The sequence below is a fragment of the Camelus bactrianus genome, chromosome 15, assembly GCF_048773025.1.
Source record: "Camelus bactrianus isolate YW-2024 breed Bactrian camel chromosome 15, ASM4877302v1, whole genome shotgun sequence".
Lineage (NCBI taxonomy): Eukaryota > Metazoa > Chordata > Mammalia > Artiodactyla > Camelidae > Camelus > Camelus bactrianus.
In genome coordinates, this window is record NC_133553.1 from 45759415 (window position 1) to 45779707 (window position 20293).

At 36.8% G+C, this 20293-nt stretch overlaps 2 long non-coding RNA genes across 3 annotated transcripts in view; one reads left to right on the forward strand and one right to left on the reverse strand.

Moving 5' to 3' along the window:
- Positions 1-2: 2 nt before the first annotated feature.
- LOC141579864 (uncharacterized) lies at positions 3-20238 on the forward strand. Its single transcript, XR_012511946.1, has 2 exons — positions 3-147; positions 18991-20238. It is a non-coding gene; the product is annotated as an uncharacterized LOC141579864 (long non-coding RNA).
- LOC105079020 (uncharacterized) overlaps positions 6817-20293 on the reverse strand; it is a 28068-nt gene continuing 14591 nt past the window's right edge. For both annotated transcript variants that reach the window (XR_012511945.1, XR_012511944.1), the window contains one exon: positions 6817-19251. This is a non-coding gene — a long non-coding RNA (uncharacterized LOC105079020). The remainder of the gene's footprint in view (positions 19252-20293) is intronic.

Genomic DNA, 20293 nt, shown 5'->3' on the forward strand with positions numbered 1-20293 from the left:
ACTCGTCGCCAAGGTGCGGAGCTGCCGTAGCGGGGAGGAGCCGAGCTGAACGGAGGAGGAGCTAGAGAGAGGATACCGTGGAGCGCTGGGGTGGGGCCCCGTTCCAGGGCTGGGGGCCGAGCTCCGTCTACCCGGATCCTAGCGGAGGTAGGGCTAGAGGTGCTTGCAAAGGCTGACCCGGCTCCCTGTTTTTCTTTTTTTCCTTTCTCTTAGTCCACTTTGCTTTTATTTTCTTCTCCCTTCTTTTAAGTTTAATCCAGAATGTTTCTGTTTATTGAATTATTTGTAATTTGCAGTGGAAAAGTGGAAAACAATATTTTTTCTAAAGTCAATTAAAAATGTCGTGAATTAACTTCCCTAAAGGTGTTTCTAAGCCCTAAGATGAGGGTTTCGCTCCAGTCTTATGGAAATACCCAAATTTTGCCTTTTCTGATAAGCTTTTACGCGGCCTCTGAGGTTTTGGGAGAGTGTAGCCCTAGAGTCATCACTATCTTGCTTTGCAGTGCCAAGCACACCAGTTTGGAAACCCGGTTTTCTAACGAACTTCCTAGGGCACTTGGGCAAATGCTTTATGTCTTTGGACTTATTTCCACTGCCAACCTCTCCATCTCACTTTTTACTTGATAAGATGCTCTGGACATAATAGGGGTGAATACTCACTGAATTAATTTTCTTGAGATAAGTGCAAGTACCAGTTACCTAACCTTGGGCAAGAATGGAAAAATCCATTTCATTTTTAGATTCTTGGAAATTGCTGTCTTAAGTCCTGATAATCTAGCATCCTATATGAGCTGTCTTCCAGATCCAGCATTTCCGTTTCCCTTACCACAATACACAGAAATTGCTCCTGCTTTTGATATTGATGTGGCCAAGTATCTTAACTCCACTTCCATCCCCTAAACCCCATTTTTTTCACCAACCCAACTTAAAAGCTATAAAGGTCTCCCCAGCAATTCATTCCTTGTGTCTTAACTATATTGTCTCAAAATTAGTTCTCATTAGAAATGAAAAATGACTTTTTTTGGTATTGTGTTTTTTACCAAGTACATTAAACTCTAAGCTCACCGAAAGAGCCAAAGAAATTAGATTGTAAAATTAAGGAAATAAAGCTGCTGTTACTCTAAATTAGAATTTAGCAAATCAAAACCCCATGGATTTGTTTTAGAAGACTCTAAAGAGCAGCTTTCCGTGCTACTGACTCACTTCTAGGGACTCTTAAGTGCTGAAAAGCTGAGCAAGCTATTGAAATGACCTATGAGTGGGCCTTGCTACACAAAGTGAACATAAATTTTATTAGCTAATTTTTGCAATGGAGTGGAAAACAAGACACTGTAAACTTAATAAGTCTATTCTTCCATATCTAAGATCCTTAGTCAGTAAGGATCCATTTATGAGATTGTTTAGGGACTTTTTTTCTTTCTCTCTTAATTTGCAGCCTTATATTGCCTTTTGCAGTGGTTCCAGAAGATCTGGAACTCTCTGCTACAGTCAGTCTGCTCCACAATTTCTAATTCTGAAAGAATACTAGAGAAGATGTTACAGTTCAGGATTTTGGGAAGGGAAACCAGGTCATAATAATCAACAACAATAATTTACTCTTTACCCTTCACCTACTTTTTATGTCCAATTGTACTGTACAGGTTTAAGGTAGCAGTGGGTCAAGGTGAACCAAGATTCTCCAAAATCTTTTGACATAATCCTTGCTCTGGAGGAATTTTCAAACAAGACTGAGGACTAGATACAGCTAAAAAAGATAGAGACCCAGACAAGACAGTGTAGATTCAAGGTTAGGTTGTGCATGGTAGTAGCCACAGTACCAGGAACAAGAGTAGAAGTAGGCCAGCCTAGTGCTGGGCGTTGAGTCCCCTCTCTCCCACTAGGGATATCTGCCTTTCAACTGGGAAAGAAAAAAAAATTACTAAGCTAAAGTAATAACCTGGTAAGATTTTAGACATCAAACATCTGGGAAAAATAAAAGCTAGGGCAGGATCCTCCAAAATTAATGTAGGTGGTGACCTACTCCAAAGGCAAGTAAGATTGTCCAGAACACATTTCCCTTGGAATTTTGCAAGTAAGCCACTCCGACTAAAAGCTGTCAAGGGAAATCTGTAATCACTAAGTATAAACCAGACCCCATTGCAAAAACTGCCTTTTCTCTCTAGGACCTTGTCCAGTCTGTTGTTTACCTTTGGATCTTAAGTGCTAAATTCTAAGAAATTTGTGGGTTTAGACTCACAGCCTGGAATAATCTGAACACCCACCTGAGACTAACCCAGTTGAGTTTGGAAGTAATGAAAACACATTTTGGATTTTCTAGGAGGTTATTTGTTTTATTGCTCCAAAGCATACAGCTCTTTGTGAAATTCATTGGTATGTATTACTGTAATAGTAATAGTAACAACTTATATTTATTCTTCATCTATCATGTGCCAGACACTAAGTTAATGCATTTACATGTATTTGTGTATTTAACTCACATATCAGCTCAGTGAGATGTTACTATTATCCTTTTTTTATAAAATGAGAAGGCCAAGGTATAGAGAAGTTAAATAGCCCATCCAAAATCATATAAACTATTAAATTGCAGATCTGGGATTCAAACCCAGTGATCTGCCAGACTCCAAATCCAGTACTCTCAAAGACATTCACGTACTACCACTAACTTGAAGCAAAGATCTCTTCTTTACCCATAATGGTGGCCAGTATAAGACTGAATCCTTTAGATACTCAAGAACTACTGAATCTCTAAATACACTGAATAAAGTGCTATCTATCCACAGAAAACTTAACAAGACCATTCTCCCTATTAAGTTCAAACTAATTTAAATTCTATGACAACAAAAATTATTAATAGAGATCCACCTGTTTCACCCATTGAATGGTAAGATACTTGGATCTGAGTCCTGGAACTAAGTCTTAATCATTTTGGTCTCCCCTTCTCCAATTTCTCCCTCCACCCACATAGTGTCTAATAATACTTGACAAATAATAGGTATTCAGTAAAATAGTAGACTAACTCCTGGACCCAAGAATGTGCCTGGAGTAAAGAAAGAGCGTTCCCTGTGCTAAAAAAGTAGTCTAAAACTCCTGCCACTCAGAGGGTGGGTTACCATTTTAAAAATCAAGTGTACTTTTGGAAATTCAAACATCTTGTCACCTAGAGCCAATCACTTAGCAAAGGCGGAAGAGTTTGTTTCAGATTAGAGAATGTACAAACTGAAACAGAGCCCTATTTCATAAATTTGTATGCTACCTCCTGCCCATCCACTTACCAATGTGAGAAGCGCTCATTCCTAAACACATTGGCTTCAATGAGCTTCTCTCAATAACTCAGCCAGGAACTTAGAGATTTCCTGCATAATCTAAGAGATTGGGAAGCAGAGAAGGAAGTGCCGCTGTTTCCCAAATGAAAAAGGGGTTTCTTGTCGAGTGAGGTGGACCAGGCTGGTAGATGAGTTCCCAAACTTAGCCTGTCCTGGTACTCTTTCATTCTGGCTAAAAACAGCAGCATAATTCCAGAGTGCTAGTCTAGCACTGAGGACAGTATTTCTAGCCCAGAGTGAGTTTGTCAGTCTTTCGTGTAAAAGAGAAAAAGATTCAAGGGATTAAAATCCTGAGTTTTGAAAAAATATTAAATGGATCTTGAGAAAGCATCAGTTAAGGCTGAACAAATTAATTGTACAGATTTTTCAAGGAAATGAATATTCGGACATCATTCAAGGGATTACATACATTTAAATTTATCTTACATGAAGTACAATTGTGGGACTTACATGTTGAACTGGAATTTAATTTTAATCTTTAGCTGAAAATTGAAATTTGCAGTGTTTTGTCCACTAAATATTTTACAAATCCTCAAAATATTTTGTAATGAATGTAATTAAAAGATTAAGGGGGGAAATTCTGAATCATAGATAAAATACTGTGTCTATTGCATGACCCACTGTTCCACTTACCACCTGCCTGGCAAATTCACTGGCTCAGTCATGAGCAGACATATTGCCAAATTGTTTTCTAGTGAGTTTCTCATCCTCGAGTAGTGTCCAGGGACCACCTCAAATGCCTGAAATATCTGTGGAATAGCCTGAGATCCAAGCATAGACACCCCAGAGAGCTCATTAGGCTCCTAATGATGGCATGGCTGGTTGGGTTGCAGGGAAGGGATGAAAGGCAGCATAGTGGGGCCAGATTTATTTTGTTCATCCCCACAGGGAGCCACATCTGGAGACTCTATACATCAGAACTAGTACTTTGTTTGTAGTACTTTTAGTCCATCTTCCAGCTTAATAAACTGGAACTATCCTGCAAAGTGTTCTTTGAAACACTCATCCAGAACCCTGTAGTCAGAGTTTTAATACTAGAAGCTTCACACACTAACTGGAATTCAAATTTAGAAAAGCATGGTGTGTCAGATCAGTCTAGGTCCAAGTGTGTGCTTTCGTTTTTAACTCAGGTTTATTGAATATAATTTATGTAGAGTAAAATTAAACTTTTTTTATTCTGACAAACACATACAGTCATATAATCACCTCCACAATCAGGATATAAAACATTTCTATCACATAAAAAAAATCAGGAGTTTTGGATTAACAAATACATACTACTATATGTAAAACAGAATTCTTTAAAAAAACTAGGTCCTACTGTATAACACAGGTAATTAGATTAAATATCTTGTAATACCTATAATGGAAAAGAACCTGAAAAAAGGAGATATATATATATACACACACACACACACACATACACATACACATACATACACATACACACTCTTTGCTCTACACCTGAAACTAGCACAACATTGTAAATCAACTATACTTAAATTTTTAAAAATGTCCCTTTGCAGTCAACCTCCTCCCCCATGCCAGCCCCTTGGCAACCACTCATTGTTCCCTGTCCCAATAATTTCACCTTTTCCAGATTGTCATGTAAACAAAATCACATACCATGTAGCCATTTGAGTCTAGGATTTTTTTTTCACTTGGTATAAAGCATTTTAAATTAATCCATGTTGTTGTGCGTTTCAGTGGTTTGTTTCTTCTTATTGCCAGTTAGCATTCCATTATGTAGATGTTTGTTTAGCTGTTCAGCAGTTGATGGGCATTTAGGTGTTTTTCCCCTTTTTGTCTCTCGTTAACAATGCTGCTATGAACATTCACATACAAGTTTCATGTGGACATACGTTTTCATTTCTCTTGGTAAATAAATACCTAGGAACAGGATTGCTGAGTCATATGGTGAGTGTTTAGTTTTATAAGAAACAACTAAATTGTTTTCCAAAGTGGCTGTACCATTTTGCATTCCCACCAGCAATGTGTGAGAGTTCCAGATGCTCCACATCCTCACCAGGACTTGATATTGTCAGGTTTGTTTGTTTGTTTGTTTGTTGCCATTTAATAGGTATATGAAGTTCCTGATTAGAATTTTAACTTGCATTTCCTTAATGACTAATAACATTTATTAGTAAAGTGTTTATTTGCTACCCATATGTCCTCTTAGATGAACTATCCAAATAGGACAGTTTTTTAGTTGCATTTTTTTTGATGAATTATGAGAGTTCTTTATATATTGTGGATACTAGCCATTTATTAAATATGACACTTGGTTTTAAGAGTTGTTATTATAGGCAACTGCCATCATCATAGCTGGAGAGAAATGATTCCTTCTCTGACCATGAAGAAAACTCCACCACAGCCAAGCGTCCTTCAAGAGGCTAGCTAACAGATGATATCAAAACCACCAACATTTTTACATACATGAATTTTCCTGACACCAACATTACCCCAACAGAAAACATTCTTTAAAGAAAAATGGTCTAACTTCACAGTGAAAGAGGATAGAAATATGAGCTTAAAATATGTGCATTTATCACCCTAAAGGAATGTTTTAAAATTGATAAAGTGGTACCTACAAGCTTTAGCAAATAATGTGGAGTTAACTTAGCCATAATGTTCGTATAACATAAGTGGATATTTTGTTTATACTGGACCATAACATGAATATAAGAAAATCCAGATAGGTTACCAAGAAAACTATTGGATTCTGCAAGCTAGAGAGTTTAGCAGAAGTAGATGCTGCATATATAAGGGCCTTTCATAACTTTCTGCCGTGAGCTTTGGTCATTTAGGAGACCCAGGTCTATAATTCTTATAGCTTTCAGGCCTGTTTTAGAAACCTTTAGTTGGTATTTCTCAAATTTTAATGCGTAAGAATCACTAACAGAACTTTTAAATGCTGATTCCCAGCCCCTAGAACCCAGGATCACAACTGAATGAGTTTATACACATCTACATGTGTATAAGTACACTATGTGATTTTGATGAGGTGTTTGTACATTATAGGAAAAACTGGTCTAATTCTTACTGTGCACTTGATTTAGAACACTCAGAGGACCGAACTGTAGAAGTATGGTTTCTAATACAGTGTTTTACGGTGCTTAACTTTAAACATGCCCTTCCAAAGGTGGAACAGATAGTGCCTGCTAGCTATACTGACTACTACGGTTTAGTTTGTTGATTGAAAATAGCTTATATTAACAGATTACTTAACATTTGTGACACTGTGCTGAGTACTTTATATACTTTTTTGTTTTGCTTTTAAAATAATTTTTAGGTAGATAGATGATATATTTATCCCTATTTTAAGAGGATGAAACTAAAGCTCAGAGAGTTTAAGTAATTCACCCAAAATTACAGAGCACTATTAAATAAATGTATCACAAACCTCAAGAACTTAAAAAAACTGGTTATACACCAAAGAGTTATATATCTGCCCTAACTAAACATATATATATATATATATATATATATATAAAATATTATCTATTGTTGTTTAACAGACTTCCCCAAGGTATTTTTTTAATGCTGTAGGTATTTTAAATAACCTCCTGGTAAATAAACTGGATAAACTAGAGTTCAAAGAGACAGAGTCTGGATAAGTAAGAATGTATATTCAAAGATACTTTAAAAATAACATCCCCAGAATATTTCATAATATAGCAGAAACTTCCAGTAACAAGACAAATGAGTTCTAGGGATGTAATATATTATATCTTTGAAAGTTACTGAAAGAGTAGAATGTAAAAGTTCTCATCACAGAGAAATGTTTAATGTCTGTTGCACATTAAATAATCTCATTTAAAAGTAAATTTATATAAAAGTAGATCTGACCTGATTCTAGGAAGCATTATGTCTGTACCCCAGCACATAAACCACTGAAAGTTGTTCATTTTACCGCTGGGCCTTTAAACTTGCTTCACTTTGGACCAGCCTGCTGGTAAGAGGGAATGACAATACCAATGGAACTTGATGGTAATCATCTTGAAACCTGCTGTAACCTACACCCAGGCAGCAGTGGTTGGATCCCACCTCTGTCAAGCTTGAAACCTCTAGTCCTAAAAATTCTGCCTCTATTCTGTGTTGAACTTCTTGAGTTCTCTTTGGGAAGGGCCAGAGATCTCAGCTTGGCCCTGGTTATCAGTTACTTTATGCCATCTAAGATTGCTAGGATTGATTTTACTTATTTGAGAGTTAGTACTACTTTTTGTGTGTATAAAACATTCAGAGTAGTCTGGGAAGTGGCTCTCTGCATCTCTAAATATCAACAGTAATGAATCAGCAACACTGTTTTAGTGACAAGCGTAGCTGCCAGCATCTTAGAGTTGTTCATTGCAGTTGCCTCCTTGGTTTATTTAGCAAACACCATGTATGAGCTATCCTGGTAACCCAATCATTGCCAAGTGCTTTGGTGCCAATTAAACTGTTTTCTTTTCAAGATGTTTCTCCCCTCCCCTCCCTAAATGCTGCTAGATGTTTCCTGTTGAAAGTCAATGTCTGATAAAAGCAGGCGTCTGATATATTTATCAGCAAAGTCTGATATATTTATGCTTTGCCTTATGGGAAATTTTCTTTTTTTAAATTTTTAAACAACTTTATTGTGGTATAATTTCTGTACAGTAAACTACACATATTTCAGTTGTATAATTTGATGGATTTTGATAGATGTATACACCTATGAAACTACCACCATAATCAAGATACCTAATATTTCCATCATTCCCCAAGAGGTACAAATTTTAAACTCCCAATTCATCCCTTCCCACTCCTTTTACCCCCTGGTAACCATAAGTTTGTTCTCTGTCTGTGAGTCTGTTTCTGTTTTGTAAATAAGTTCATTTGTGTCTTATTTAGATTCCACATGTAAGCGATATCATATGGCATTTCTTTTTTCTGTTACAATGATACCAACTTTGATTTTACTTTAAATAGTTTTTTTTGGTTTATTGAAGTATAGTCAGTAACAGTATGTCATTTTCTAGTGTACAGCATAATGTCCCAGTCATACATATATATACATTCATTTGTTTTCATATTTCTTTTTCATCAAAGGTTATTACAAGATATTGAATACACTTTCCTGTGCTATACAGAAATTATTTTTAAAATCTATTTTTATATATAGTATTAATATTTGAAATCTCAAACTCCCAAGTTTATCCCTTTCCACCTCCTTTCCCTCATTAACCATAAGATTGTTTACTATGTCTATGATTCTGTTTAAGTTTTGTAGATGAGTTCACTAGTGTATTCTTTTTTCTTATTTTTTAGATTCCATATATGAGTGATATCATATGGTATTTTTCTTTCTCTTTCTGGCTTACTTCACTTAGAATGATGATCTCCAGGTCCATCTATGTTGCTGCAAATGGCATTATTTTATTCTTTTGTATAGCTGAGTAGTAGTCCATTGTATTTATGTGTGTGTATACACCACAACTTCTTTATCCAGTCATCTGCCGATAGACATTTAGGTTGTTTCCATGTCTTGGCTAATGTAAGTAGTGCTACTGGGAACATTGGGGTTCATGCGTCTTTTTGAATTATATTTTTCTCCCAATATATGTCCAGGAGTCAGATTGCTGCATCATATGCTAAGTTTATTTTTAGTTTTTTAAGGAACCTGCATACTGTCCTACATAGGGCTGAAACAACTTACATTCCCACCAACAGTGTAGGAGGGTTCCTTTTTCTCCACACCCTCCCCAGAATTTATCATTTATGGACTTTTTAATGATGACATTCTGACTGGTGTGAGGTGATACCTCATTGTAGTTTTGATTTGCATTTCTCCAACAATTAGCGATGTTGAACTTCCTTTCATGTGCCTGCTGGCCATCTAGATGTCTTCTTTGTAGAGAGATCTATTAAAATCTTCTGCCAATTTTTTGATTGGGTTGATTTTTTTAAAATATATATAGGTGTATGAGCTGTTTGTGTATTTTGGAAATTAGTCCCTTGTCATTTGCATCATTTGCAAATATTTTCTCCCAGTCTGTAAGTTGTATTTTCATTTTGTTGATGGTATCTTTAGCTGTGAAAAAGCTTTTAAGTTTAATTTGGCCCCAATTATTTATTTTTGCTTTTATTTCCATTACTCTAGGAGCTGGTCCAAAAAAATATATTGCTGTGATTTGTGTCAAATAGTGTTCTGCCTATGTTTTCCTCCAGGAGTTTTATAGTAACCATTCTTACATTTAGGTCTTTAATCCAGTTTATTTTTGTATATAGTATTAGAGAATGTTCTAATTTCAGTCTTTTACAGGTAGCTGTCCAGTTTTCCCACCACCACTTATTGAAGATACTGTCTTTTCTCCATTGTATATTCTTGCCTCCTTTGTCATAGATTAATTGACCATAAGTGCATAGACTTATTTCTGGACTTTCTATCCTGTTCCATTGGTCTATGTGTCTGTTTTTGTGCCAGTACCACACTGTTTTGATTACTGTAGCTTTGTAATATAGTCTGAAGTTAGGGAATGTGATTCTCCCAGCTCCGTTCTCCTTTTTCAAGATTGTTTTGGCTATTTGGGGTCTTTTGTGTCTCCATATAAATTTTAACATTTTTTGTTCCAACTCTGAAAAAAGTCATTGGTAATTTGATAGGGATCTCACTGAATCTGTATATTGCCTTGGTTATTATGATCATTTTAACAATATTGATTCTTCCAATCTAACAACATGGTATATCTTTCCATTTGTTTGTGTCATCTTCAATTTCTTTTATCAGTGTCTTATAGTTTTCTGAGTACAGGTCCTTTGCCTACTTGGGTAGGTAAATACTAGGTATTTTATTCTCTTTGGTGCAATGGTAAATGGTATTGTTTCCTTAATTTCTTTTTCTGCTGTTTCATTGTTAGTGTATAGAAATGCAACTGGTTTCTGTATATTAAATTTATATCCTGCAACTTTACCAAATTCACCGATGAGCTCTAGTAGTTTTCTGGTAGCCTCTTTAGGATATTCTATGTATAGTATCATGTCATATGCAAACAGTGACAGTTTTACTTCTTCTTTTCCAATTTGGATTCCTTTTATTTCTTTTTTTTTTTTCCCTCTGATTGCTATGGCTAGGACTTCCAAAATTATGTTGAATGAAAGTGGTGAGAGTGGACATCCTTGTCTTGTTCCTGATCTTAGAGGAAATGCTTTCAGGTTTTCACCATTAAGTATGATGTTAACTGTGGGCTTGTCATATATGGCCTTTATTATGTTGAGGTATGATCCCTTTATGCCCACTTTCTGGAGAGTTTTTATCATAAATGGATGTTGAATTTTATCAAAAGCTTTTTCTGTGTCTATTGAGATGATCATATGGTTTTATTCTTCCATTTGTTAATGTGGTGTATCACATTGACTGATGTACAGATACTGAAAAATCCTTGCATCCGTGCAATAATAAATCCCACCTGTTCATGGTGTATGATCCTTTTAATGCATTGTTGGAGTCAATTTGCTAGTATTTTGCTGAGGATTTTTGCATCTATATTCATAAATGATATTGGCCTGTAGTTTTCTTTTTCTGTGATATCTTTGGTTTTGGTATCAGGGTGATGATGACCTCACAGAATGAGTTCAGAAGTATTCTTTCCTCTGCAATTTTTTGGAATAGTTTCAGAGGATAGGTGTTAACTCTTCTCTAAATGTTTGGTAGAATTCACCTGTGAAGCCATCTTGTCCTGGACTTTTGTTTGTTTGGAGTTTTTTCATTACTGATTCAATTTCAGTACTGGTAATTGGTCTATTCATATGTTCTATTTCTTCCTGGTTCAGTCTTGGAAAATTGTACCTTTCTAAGAAATTGTCCATTTCTTCTAGGTTGTGCTTTTTGTTGGCATATAGTTGCTCAAAGTAGCCTCTTATGATCCCTTGTATTTCTGTGGTGTCAGTTGTAACTTCTCCTTATTCATTTCTGATGTTATTAATTTGGGCCCTCTCCCTTTTTTTCTTGATGAATCTCACTAAAGGTTTATTAATTTTGTTTATCTTTTCAAAGAACCAGCTTTTAGTTTCATTCATCTTTTTTCTTTTTAGTCTCTATTTCATTTATTTCTGCTCTAATCTTTATGATTTCTTTCCTTCTGCTAACTTTGGGTTTTGTTTGTTTTTCTTTCTCTAGTTGCTTTAGATGTAAGGTTAGGTTGTTTGAGATTTCTCTTGTTTCCTGAGATAAGCTTGTATCACTATAAGCTTCCCTCTTATAACTGTTTTGCTGTGTTCCAGAGGTTTTGGGTTGTTGTGTTTTCATTTTCATTTGTCTCAAAGTATTTTTTTTATTTTCTCTTTGATTTCCTCAGTGATCCACTGGTTTTTTTAGTAACATATTATTTAGCCTCCATGTGTTTGTGGTTTTTGCAGTTCTTTTCTTGTAGCTGATTTCTAATCTTACAGCATTGTGGTTGGGAAAGATGCTTGATATGATTTCAGTTTTCTTAAATATACCAAGTCTTGCTTTGAGGGCCAGCCTGTGGTTGATTCTGGAGAATGTTCTGTGTGCACTTGAAAAGAATGTGTATTCTGCTGCTTTGGGATGGAATGCTCTATAAATACCAATTAAGGCTATAAGGTCTGTATTTCCATATTGATTTTCTGTCTGGATGATGTAAGTGGGGTGTTAAGGTCCCCCACTATTATTGTTATTGTAGGTTTCTCCTTTTATGTCTGTTAACAGTTGCCTTATATATTGAGGTGCTCCTATGTCGAGTGCATATATATTTACAATTGTTATATCTTCTTCATGGATTGGTTCCTTGAGCTTTATGTAGTGTCCTTCTTTGTTTTCAGTAACAGTCTTTATTTTAAAATTTATTTTGTCTGATATGCGTATTGCTACTCCAGCTTTCTTTTGGTTACCATTGGCATCGAGTATCGTTTTCCATCCCTTCACTTTCAGCCTGTATGTGCCTCTAGCTCTGAAATGGGTCTCTTGTAGACATCATATATACAGGTCTTATTTTTGTATCCATTCATCCAGTCTATATCTTTTGGTTGGAGTATTTAATCCATTTACATTTAAGATAATTATCAATATGTATGTTTTTATTGCCATTTCGTTAATTGTTTTGGATTTGTTTTTGTAGGTCTTTTTTTCTCTTTCTTTTTGTTTTCTTCTCTGCGGTTTGATGACTGTAGAGTTACACTGGTTTGCAGGTACCATGAGGTTTTGGTATAGAAATACACACACACACACACACACACACACACACATGACTGTTTTAAGTTGCTGATCTTTTAATTTCAAATGCATTTTAGATACCCTGCATTCATACCCTCCTCTCCTCATGATTACTTTTCTTGTTTCTAGTTGTGGCCCTTTCTTTTTTTTCCTAGAGAAGTTCCTTTAACATTTGTTGTAAAGCTGATTTGGTGGTGCTGAATTCTTTCAGCTTTTGCTTATCTGTGAAGCTTTTGATTTCTCCCTCAAGTCTGTACAGGAGCCTTGCTAGGTAGAGTATTCTTGGTTGCAGCTTTTTCCCTTTCATCACTTTAAATATATTGTGCCACTCCCTCTGGCCTGTAGAGTTTCTGCTGAAAAATCAGCTGATAATCTTATGGGAGTTCCCGTGTATGTTATTTGTTGCTTTTCTCTTGCTGATTTTAATATTTTATCCTTATCTTTAATTTTTATCAATTTGATTACTGTGTGCCTCAATGTGTTCCTCTCTGGGTTAATTCTACGTGGAACTCTCTGTACTTCCTGGACTTGGGTGACTGTTTCCTTTCCCAAGTTAGGGACGTTTTCAACTATTATCTCTTCAAATGTTTTTTCAGGTCCTTTCTCTCTTCTCTTTCTGGGACCCCTATAATGTGAATATTAGTATGCTTCTTACTGTCCCAGAGGTCTCTTAAACTATCCCAATTTCTTTTCATCCTTTTTTTCTGTTCTGTGGTAGTGATTTCCACTATTTTGTAGCTCACTGATCCATTCTTCTGCCTCATTTAGTCTATTCTTGGTTCCTTCTAGTGTAGTATTCATTTCAGTAATTGTATTCGTCAACTCTGTTTGGGTATTCTTTATATTTTCTAACTCTTTGCTAAAAACTTCACTCTGTACATTTATTCTCCTTCTGAGTTCTCTGATCATCTTCACAATCATTACTTTAAACTCTTTCTTGGATTGCCTATCTCCTCATTACTTATTTCTTCTTCTGGGATTTTATCTTGTGCCTTGGCCTGTGAGATATTCCTCTGCCACCTCATATTGTCTGTCTTTCTATTTGTATTTTTAGGTAGGTTAGTTATGTTTCTTGACCTTGGAGAAGTGGCCCTCTGTAGGAGACATCCTAGCACTGTCCCAGCAGTGCACTCCTCTCTTGTCATCCAAGGACCAGGGTCCAGCTGGTCCCAGCATGGAGTCCAGCCCACCTTTGCGGGTTCCTTCCACAGGCTTTGGGATTGTTGTTTTTTTACTTCGGCTGTCTGCCCCCGGTGGGTGAGGCTGGACTAGAGGCTTGTGCAGGTTCCCTGGCAGGAGGAGTTGGTGCCTGTCCATTGCTGGGTGGAGCTTGGTCCTGGACCTCTGGTGGGCAGGACTGTGTGTAGGGGCATGTCTAGAGGTGGCTGTGGGCTTAGGAAGTCTGCTGATGAGTGGAGCTGAATTCCTACCCAATATGTTGTTTGGACTGAGGCTTCCCAGCACTTAAACCTACAGGCTGTTGGGTGGGACTAGGTCTTGGTGCTTGGCAGATGTCAGCCTCCAGGAAAGCTCATGTAGATGAACACTCCCCAAATGTCCACCACCAGCTTTTATGTCCCCAGGGTGAGCCACAGCCATCCTCCACCTCCACAGGAGACCTTCCAAAACCAGCAGACAAGTCTGGCCCAGTTCCTATGAAATCACTGCCTCTGCTCTTGTTCCTGGGAAACACAAGATTCTGTGTATGCTTCCCAAGAGAATGAAGACTTTTTCTCCCCAAACCCCTTGGAGCCCCTGCAATTAAGCCCCACTGGCCTTCAAAACCAGATGTTCTGGAGTCTTCTCCTCCAAATGCCAGAACCCCAGGCTGGGGAGCCTGACGCGGGGCTCAGAACTGTTACCCCATGGGAGGGCCTTTGCAGTTCAGTTTTTCTTCAGCTTGTGGGTTGTGCACTCAGCGGGTACGGGGCCTGATTATATAGCGAGCATGCCCCTCCTACCATACAACTGTGGTTCCCGCCTTATGTTTCCAGTTGAAGATCTGTTTTGCTAGATTCCAGTCTTTTTTTCAATGGTTGTTTAGCAGTCAGTTGTGGTTTTGTTGTAGTCATGAGAGGAGGTGAGTTCATGGTCCTGCTACTCTACCATCTTGACCAGAAATACTGGAATGGTTTCATTAGAAATATAAAGGAAGCAATGAGGGGGAACAGCTGTAGTGAACTTAATTTTAACCAATAAAGATCTGGTTGATGACTGACAAGTGACCAGAAATACTTGGGAGAAAGGGATGATGTCAGTTAGAGTTAGTGCCTGGCCAGGCACAATGCTGGACTTGGATTAAGAATGGTGGACATGATGGCACAGCCATTACTGGGAACAAGAACAAAACTGTATGAATCTGAACAAAGTAGTGGTGTCAGGAGGACTCGTGTCCACTTGCACTTTTTAAATCTGAATTATTGTTCAAGTGTTTCATTTATTAACATAGTTATGTGATTCAAAACGTGAAGGGATACAAAAGGGAGTACAACAGAAATCTCGTCGCCTCTGCCCCTCAGCCACTTAGTTCCCCTCCCTATAAGCAATCTTTTTTACCAGTTTCTTGCAAATTCTCCCAGAGAAAATTATTTGCATATGCAATCAAATGAAATAATATACTTATCAAACCTAGGATCCTATGGATTGCAAGATGCACCATTATTATGGTTATATGTTATTAATATATATCCTATATATTATATGGTATGCTGCATTATATGGTATATATTATACATACACTGTAATTATTGTATGTTCTACAACTTAAAAAAATTTTTAAAGCACTGCCAATTAAACTACGATTTGCCATCTATTGTACAGTGAGTTCTAATTTCAGAGACGTCAAAAGTGAAAATACGTGCTTTTAGAATCAATGAGATATGATCTATATTCTTTCTTTTCAGATTTTACACAAAACATAGTAATGTGTGTTTATGATTCTGTCCTGTGCTTGTTTCAATCAACAATACATCTTGGAGCGTATTTCATACAGTATGTAAGGCATTTCCTCCTCCTTTTTTATGTGGGAGAACTGTGAAAAGAGGACTTGCAATGAGTATGTTCTAAGACAGGAAGTGAAAAAAACCAAGGAATAGGATACTCTTTGAAAAAGATAGTGAGTTAACTCCAGGTGACTGAAAGAAAAAAATAGTAACACTTACTTTGCTTGTTTCTTCGCCAAGGATAATGATACTCAGATTGGAAAGTGTAGGATAAATATCATGAAAAAAGACTCAGGTTTGCCATAAAAGAAAAAATGAATATTCTGGAGGAGTTGGGAGAGGAGTGGCCGCTAATGGTTATGGGTTTTCTTTTTGGAGTGATGAAAATGCTCGAAGATTAGGTTTTCGGGTTGCACAGCCCTGTGAATGTACCAAAAACCACTGAGTTGAATACTTTAAATTGGTGAATTTTATGTATGTAAATTATATCTCAATAAAGCTATTTAAAACATTAAAAAAAAGGAAAAAGAAAAAAAATGAGATGCTGTCTAGATAGTTTACATGAGTTAAAGTCTCTGAGTCTGAACAAATACAAACCACAGCAGTGAAACATGGATATGACAAAATCATTCTTGGGAATTTGTGTGAAATAATGAAGAAAAAGAAGAGGTGACTGAAGATGGGGTAAAAGATTTTTACCAAAGCAGAAAATGTAGGTTATAGGAAATACAGACTAGTAAACTTTCCCACTCACAGCTTTTAAACTACATTATCAAAAAGATGATTTATTAGCATTTAAAAAGTGAAAATGTCATGCTTCTTTTTTAGATTTAAAGAAAAAGAGGTGATTAAAGGAACCAGAATGGGTTTACTAGAGATGTTATGCCATAGCTAGGGTTGTGGCTCTGGCTCGGGGAAAAGAGATGCTTTTAGTTAAAGAGATGCCTGTTTTGCCAGCAAACTAAATGAATGTGCCCTGCCAACCGTCAGGGGACTATTCCCTTCACCTGTGCTCTAAGTGACATGCTACGAAGAACAACAGGGTAAAAAATGGAACTGGACTCAAGTTCTGTCTCTGACACTACCTAGTAACCTTGGGAAGGTCACTCATTTTGTTTCTCCTTATCTAAAGTAAGGAGAATGTATTTATTGATTCCTAAACTCCTTTTTGAGAATTACATTTTAACCATAATCTGGTTATAACTATAGATATTATTACTATAATCCAGAAAATTTGGAAGATCTGGAGTTTATTGATGTAAGCAAAATGTCTGATGTCTTTCATGATATCTTTGTGGAAATGATGAGGAAACATGGATTAGGTTCCCATCTCGTTCCCCAATCAGGATGACATTTCTATACAACAAGTTGATTGATAAATCAAATAAAAACATAAGATTGGGAAAACCAGGGTTCAAAATCACCTCAAATTACTGAAAAGTTGCCTGATATCAATAAAAGGAAATTTAATAAAATTGACCTTGAACTCCTCTATTTTTATTGTTTTTTTAAAAAGTGATTTACAACATGGAGAAATTAGAACCCTCATAAAGTGCTAGCGGAATGTAAAAAATGGCGCAGACACTATGGAAGACAGTTTGGCGGTTCCTCAAAAAGTTGAACATAGAGTTGCCATATGCCCCAGCAATTCCACCCCTGGGTATATACCCATGAGAAATGAAAACATATGTTCATACAAAAACTTGTACATGAAAGCTCATAGCAGCATTTGTAACAGCAGAAAAGGAGAAACAATCCAACTGTCCATCAACTGATGAATAAGTAAATAAAATGCAGTCCAATGGAATATTATTCAGCCCCTGAAAGGAATAAAGTTCTGATACATGCTGCTGTGTGGATAAACCTTAAAAACATTGTCTTCAGTGAAAGAAGACAAAAACACAAAAGGCCACATATTGTATGATTCCACTTAAATGAACTGCCAGACTAGGCAAATCCATAGAGATAAAAGGTAGATTCGTGGTTGGCAGGGGGTAGAGATAGGGGTAATGGGGAATGATAGCTCATAGGTATGGGGGTTTCTTTTGGAGACAACGAACATGTTCTTGAATTAGATACTGGTGATGGTTATGCAGTCTTGTGAATAAACTACATACCATTGAGTTGTATATTGGAAACTGTGAATTTGATGGCATGTGAATCTAAAAAATTTAACTCTTAATCTAAAAAGAGTAATTTTAAAGATATTTACAGAAATTCAGGCTGAGAGACCAGACTTCATGGTTTAATAAGGTGAAAACTGTAATTTTTGAGTTGGCTATGAGCTCTTAAATGAATCACCAGACTGAAATGGCTGCTTTATGAAGCACTCCATCTTGAGTTTCATTAGCACTTACTGAGAACATATTGAGAATTAAGCCAAGCATTTCCAGGATCGTCAGAACAACTCTGTAAGTGGCTGTTACTATCCTCATGGTACAAAAAAGGAACCTGAGATTAAGTGACTTGCCTGAGGGCACCCAGCTAGAAAGGGGAGAGCCAGGCTTTGAACCCAGTTCTCTGACTGCAGGTCCTGTGTACCTGACCACTGTACCACACTTGTATTAAGAAAAGATGAAAGTACAGATCAAGGGAGGGGATAGCCTGACAGCAGACTAAACTCATCATACTTCATCTTGACCACAGTGGCCAGTTTTGAAAAGCACACTGCTGGTTTTAGATTATGTCCATAAGCTCTTTGATGCTGCTCCCTTCAAAAAGTGAAGTCACATTTCCCTCCTTGAGTATGGGCTGTGCTTAGTAACTGACTTCTGTAGAACAGAATAAAGTAGAAGTAATAGTGTTGTAATTGTGATATTAGGACATAAACTATATTATAGCTTCCCTCTTGCTGTCTCTTTTGGATCACTACCTCTGGAGGAAGCAAACTGCCATATTTTGAGGATGCTCAAGCAGCCCTATGGAGAAGTCCCCACGGTGAGGAACTAAGGCCTCCAGAAACTCAGGCCTCCTGCCAAAACCAAGCAATAACTTGCCAGGCATGTGAATAAGCCTTCTTAGAAGCAGATCCTCCTATTCCAGTCAAGCCTTCAAATGAGTGACTCTTGATTGAGACCTCATGAGAGACCCACAGCCAGAACCATTCACCTAAGTCATTCATGGATTCCTGACTCTTTCTTTTTGGAACGATGAAAATGTTCTGGAATTACACAGTAGTGATAGTCTGAAAACCTTGTGAATATACTAAAAATCACTGAATAGTACACTCAGAAATGGTGTAAAACAATATATACTTAAGGCTTTAAACAAATTAGTTTTAGGGTAATTTGTTTCACAGCAATAAATGACTAACATACAACTTTAAGGGGTACTGACAAACCTAAGTGTGTCCCAAGAAGGATGACCGGGAGGTCCCTAGGGTGGTTTGAAGCCCTGTCATGTGTGGAATGCACTTGAGGTGTTTTTGTCTGGACTAGGGAAGGACCTGGCTTCTGTGTGCAAATATCTTCTAACAGGATGACGTCAGCATCAAGTCTGAATAAGATGTCCCTTGTCATATCCCACCCCTCAACAGCAATGATCTGGCATCCATCCATAGACAGAAGTGCCGTGTGGGAGCTGTGGGATTCAGCGTCATGCCAAGGAGCCTGGGAGGAATCTTGCCCACCTGTGTGTCAAGTAATAAGCATCCAGACCTCAAAGCCATGAATGGGCTCCAACTCTTCTTGACCGTAGATGGAGAGCTCCTGGAAAACACTGTCTTAGACAATCACCCATGGATGAGAGAGTCTTTGTGGAGTCCAGATTTCCAGGGGAGATGTTCCAGTGTTCTTTGCTGGAGCAAAGAAAACACATGTTTGGACTCATTGGAAAGGTTAATAAAGACCAGAGGAAGTGATTGCTACTTCAAATGCAAAAACAGCAATGCAAAACTTAAAGGAACATGAAAAATCAAGGAAAAATGATGTGAAACAAAGGACTGTGAAAATTTTCTAGCAAATGACCCCAATACCATGGAGATCTACTATTTACCCAAAAAAGAATTCAAAATAGCTATTTTAAGAAAACTCAACAATACTAAGCTGTTTTTCTGAAAAGATAAACAGAATTGACAAACCTTTAACTAAACTAAGAAAAAAGCAGATTCAAATAAATAAAATCAGAAATAGGAGAAACATTACAATGATACTATAGAAACAAAAAGAATCATAAAAGACTACTATGAATAATTATACACCAACAAGTTGGACAATCTCGAAGAAATGGATAAATTTCTAGAAACATACAACCTATCAAGACTGAATCATGAGGAAACAGAAAATCTGAACAAACCAATAATGAGTAAGGAAATTGAATCAGTAATCCAAAACCTCCCAACAAAGAAAAACCAAGGACCAGATGGTATCCCTAGTAAATTCTACCAAATATTTAAAGAAGAATTAACACCAATCCTTGTCAAACTCTTCCAAAAGATTGAAGAGGAAGGAACACTTCCAAACTCATTTTACAAGGCCACCATTACCCTGATGCCAAAGCCAGATAAGGACACTAAAAGAAAACTATAGACTAATGTCACTGATGACTATACATGCATACATTTTCAACAAAATATTAGCAAATCAAATTCAATAACATCATGATCAAATGGGATTTATCCCTGAGATTTAAGAATGGTTCAACATATGCAAATCAATAAATGTGATACACCACATTAATAGAATAAAAGATAAAAATTATATGATCATCTGAATAGATGCAGAAAAAACATTTGATGAAATACAACCTCCTTTCATGATAAAAAAAAAAAAAAGTCTTAATAAATTGAGTTTAGAAGGAAGAATGAGTATGGAAGGAATGTACCTCAACATAAGAAAGGC